This window comes from Miscanthus floridulus, chromosome 16 (assembly GCF_019320115.1).
Source record: "Miscanthus floridulus cultivar M001 chromosome 16, ASM1932011v1, whole genome shotgun sequence".
Lineage (NCBI taxonomy): Eukaryota > Viridiplantae > Streptophyta > Magnoliopsida > Poales > Poaceae > Miscanthus > Miscanthus floridulus.
Genome location: NC_089595.1, coordinates 65,310,203 through 65,314,835, shown reverse-complemented (window position 1 = coordinate 65,314,835; position 4,633 = coordinate 65,310,203). Strand labels below are relative to the sequence as shown.

General features: G+C 48.4%; 1 pseudogene; it reads right to left on the bottom strand.

The window, feature by feature from the left end:
- Nucleotides 1-2,377: 2,377 nt before the first annotated feature.
- Nucleotides 2,378-4,052, bottom strand: LOC136510753 (glutamate receptor 2.9-like; annotated as a pseudogene).
- Nucleotides 4,053-4,633: the final 581 nt, after the last annotated feature.

Here is a 4,633-nt window from a genome sequence, read left to right as displayed (position 1 = left end):
GTTTTGTTTAGTTCTTGATTTCCTTATGAAACAGACATCGTTTTGCTGCAACTGTGCCGCCAAGGCTGCTTGCTGTGAACCAGGGCCCCAGTTCTTGATCTTGTTCGCCTGTGACGATTAGTCCTTTCGAATAAAGACTTGAACTCCTTCTTGTTATCATAAGCCTCATATTTATTTGCAATTTCAGATTGTGTTCATCCCGTTCTTGCTTGTGTTCTCGATTCGCTTGCAGGAAAGCCTTCTCGGCGAGGTCAATTGCGTTCGTGTGGTTGATAACCAACGGAGCAGTGGTGTAACGGTTGTGGGGATCCGAATCAGTCTTGGTTCGAAGCCTAGATCGTGAACGTCGAGTCTCCACCAATCGACGCTATCATACCTTTTGGAAGATCGGGCCTAGTCTACTTCATTAACAGCCAGGAAGCAGAGGGGAAAAGTGAATCTATCACCCCTTGTTGATCATCTCTCCACATGCCCGTTCCGTTCAAGCAACTAAGAGGGGCCATTGAGGAGAGAGAGAGAGTATGTAAGAGAGGAAGCGTATAGGATAGAGAGGGGTGGCCAAGGGAGGCTGAACCATGAGGGAAGGGGAAAAAGGGAAGAAGAAGAGTCATGTTTGATTACACTTCACAAAGACCAAGGAGGTTTATGCATTCATGATCCAAATATCAAGAACATTGTTGTACTCAGTAAATGGCTTGGTAAACTCCACACAACTGATGGCACTTGGCAAAAGTTAAACCACAATGACAAATATCTAGGTCGAAGTCTTTGGCCTAATTAGTGTGAAAATTAGTGGATTCCACTTATCAATATCCATGCCACCACAGTGCTACAAGACCTAAACATGCCACCATTGCACAAGTGCTCAATTGCTCCCCACCAAATTAACCTCTCTTGGTGTAGGGATCTCATAGGTCCCAAGTTAGCAACATGAAACCAACTGTTACCATACATCACTAGTATAGAATTAAGACAAGAGCAGGCCACATATGTTTCATTGAAATTTAAACCTAAGTGGAGAGTTCTCCGAGAAATCACATTACTTAGCATTACTGCATGCAGGCATACCTAATATCAACAAGTGAATATGGAAATTGAAAACCCCACTGAAGATCAAAATCTTTCTCTAGTATCTATCTGGTATCTACGCTAGGGAATAGTGTTGTTGAAAGGAAATCTAGCCAAACATAATTGACAAGAGAGTAAAAAATATTGCTTTTGCCAAAAATATTAAACAATTAGGCACAGTGCTAACATATGTAGTCTTGGCTATCTAAACCTCATAAAGTGTCACATATCTAAACCTCATAAAGTGTCACATATATGTCATGTGTTTTTTCATGCAAAATACACATGGTGCGTTCTCAAAGGTTCAAACCCATGACCTCTTGTCTTGCATGAGCCCTTTTAACCATAATGTCACACAGTTACTTGTGATATAGTATCAGATGCTATTCATTTGTAATAACTTCTACGAATTTTTTATTGAATATTTAGGGCATATACAATCTAAAAATCAACTATAAAGTTTTAGATCTCATCAAGTCCTACAACTTTGGTATGGACATATCTCCGTTCGAGGTCACTTGAAAAAATTCAAAACTTTCAATTTAAAACCAAGAACTTACATTCGTTGGGCCCCTAAATGATCTCAGATAAAAAAGATTCCGCTGTAAAGTTCAAAACCTCGTTGGGTTCTACAATTTTGGTATAATTTTGTTTCTGCCACGAGCGCTTGGCAACACCAACATCCCCCTAGAAAACGATTTTGATCACAGGTGGTCCGTTAGCTGTGTCCCTCAGATAGTATTTCTAGGGGCGGTCAAGTGGCATTCATCTATGAAAACAAACACCTCTAAAAGTTTTTTTTTTTGTAGAAGTGAAACGACATACAATCATTGCACATGTATTTTGCATAGGTGCATATACCCATTTATGGACAACTAAACTGCATTACTAAAAGAGTTAAATGCACCAGCGGCCCTCAAACTTGTAGGCGTGTGTCACGTAGGTCCATGAACTTGGAAAATGCATTTCTGGGTCACTAAATTTGTTAAGTGGTGCACCGCAGGTCCATACCAGCCACGTGGACATTTTTTGCTGACGTGGCATGCTAGTATGACATATAAATGCACCAGCGGCCCTCAAACTTGTAGGCGTGTGTCACATAGGTCCATGAACTTGGAAAATGCATTTCTGGGTCACTAAACTTGTTAAGTGGTGCACCGCAGGCCCATACCAGCCACGTGGACATTTTTTTGCTGACGTGGCATGCTAGTATGACATATAATTTTTATTTAACCCCTCACATCTATTTTTCTCATAAAAAATAGACCCAGCGCCCACCCTACTCACGAACGCACCAAATAGGGAGGCTTCAGCGACACTGCTCCATGCTCGACAAGAAGAAGCGCGGGCCGCGGCCGCTGCCGTCGGGGGCGGGCGTGGAGTCCGGCTGCTCCTCTGTAACGCCCGTAGGGAGGCTATGCGCCTTGGCGGGTTCCTTGGCATTCCTGGACAGCGCGTCTGCGTACCCCTCCGCCGTGGTGTAGCTCCTCATCTTGGCCTTGTCGAAGCCTAGTTTCTGGAGTCGTTGCTTGATGAAGGAGCCCTCCTGGTACCTGATGAAGGCCCCGGTCCGCTGGAGCTCCCTCACGTCGGTCACCGCCGGCTGGAGCTTCTGGACCGTCAGCATCGACGTCAAGCTTGCCGTGTAGCTCGACGTCAGGATCAGGACAACGAACACCCAGATGATCACCACGAACCTCGACAGGTTGCTCTCCAGCTTCTCCTCTGCACGATAATGATGCAAAGCTCAATCTTTCAGCCATTGTTCTTGTTCAAGAAAGAAACTAAAGTTATTGGTGCTGAAGCGGATTCGTGCGCGCGTACTTTGCGAGAAGACGAGCGTGGAGAAGGCGAAGTAGAAGCTGAGGCCGAACTGCTGCCACGGCGTGCCTCTGAATTCGGGGTTGATCCGGTGCTCGATCGCCCACACCACGAAGCCGGTGAAGCAGAAGAAGGCGAGGCTGGCGAGCCACAGGCTGGTGGTCAGCGGCTGCAGGAAGATCCACATGCTCGTGCTCGTCTCCGTGCGCACCGCCACCACCATCGACCACCCCGAGTCCGTGAACGGCATACTGAAGTCCACCTTGCCCAACCTGCTCGCCGTGATTGTCACGTCGCCGACGACGATGTCCGCTAGCTGCAGTCACCATCGGTACGAACCGACAAAGCTTCTCGATCAGCACATATACACACCCTACATGCATGGCTGGTATCTACCATCTGTCCTGCTTGGTGTGTACTGACCTGTTCCGGCACCTGGGACACGAGGTTGTCGTAGGACTCGGAGCTATCGTCGTATGGCACGTACTGGTAGCTCACTGGATACGGCATGTACTTGCGGATGACCGCGTCGAACACATCGATGCAGTATCCTGTGATGTTTGCAGTTCGGTTGGTCAAGTCCCTTTGGACGCCGACGAACTCCTTGAACCCATGCTTCACCGGCACGGCGACACGACCCAGCCTCTTGGGGAGGATATGGAATCACCTGGCCAAAGGATTTTCTTCAGCCCCTTGGCGCCGTCGGCGCCCAGAGTCTGTGTGATCCCAGCCTCCGGCGTCCAGAACCCCACCGCCCTCGAGCTTCTCCCGACGATGTTGACGAACTCATACGCCGGGGGCTGCAGCTGCCCGTCGACGAGGACGAAGTTACCAGCGAGGCCGCGGAAGGTCGTCTCGCGCACCGCCTTGAGGAGCGTTGCTCCAGTTGCCGACATGCCGAGCCGGTCCAAATCTGTGACCGCCGCGCTCTGCGGCGTTGTCTGGAATGCCGCGCTGGAGACACCGGCCGCCTCGGCCACCGCCGCGATCGCCCACGCCGTGTCGTACGACCAGAGCATCACGACGGTCGGATCATGCGGGTAGATGTCGGCGCTCGGGTACTCCCGTCGGAGCCTCGCCCTGAACCGCGCGGAAAAATGTCCACGTGGCTGGTATGGGCCTGCGGTGCACCACTTAACAAGTTTAGTGACCCAGAAATGCATTTTTCAAGTTCATGGACCTATGTGACACACGCCTACAAGTTTGAGGGCCGCTGGTGCATTTATATGTCATACTAGCATGCCACGTCAGCAAAAAATGTCCACGTGGCTGGTATGGGCCTGCGGTGCACCACTTAACAAGTTTAGTGACCCAGAAATGCATTTTCCAAGTTCATGGACCTATGTGACACACGCCTACAAGTTTGAGGGTCGCTGGTGCATTTAACTCTTACTAAAAACATCCCTCTGGTCTTGAGCCAACGCCTTTCAACTAATATTTGTATGCTAGGAGGTCTAAATACACAACAGTGTACAATACCTCACTTTGGTCACAGTAGCACTCCTGCAACAACACATACAGCACAAGTGCACACCAAATAAAGTACACATGTATATATAGATGATCAGTTATAGCCGAAAGAAAACTAAGGACAAACCTTTTTATTAGGCTTGAATCCAATCTAGTGGACGGCATCAACCACACAAAAAGACATGCCGTAAAAACCACGGTCAACTAAGGGCCGGTTTGGCAAAGCTCTTCCTGCTTCAGATTCCCTGTGAAGCTGATTCTTTGTGAGAAGTGA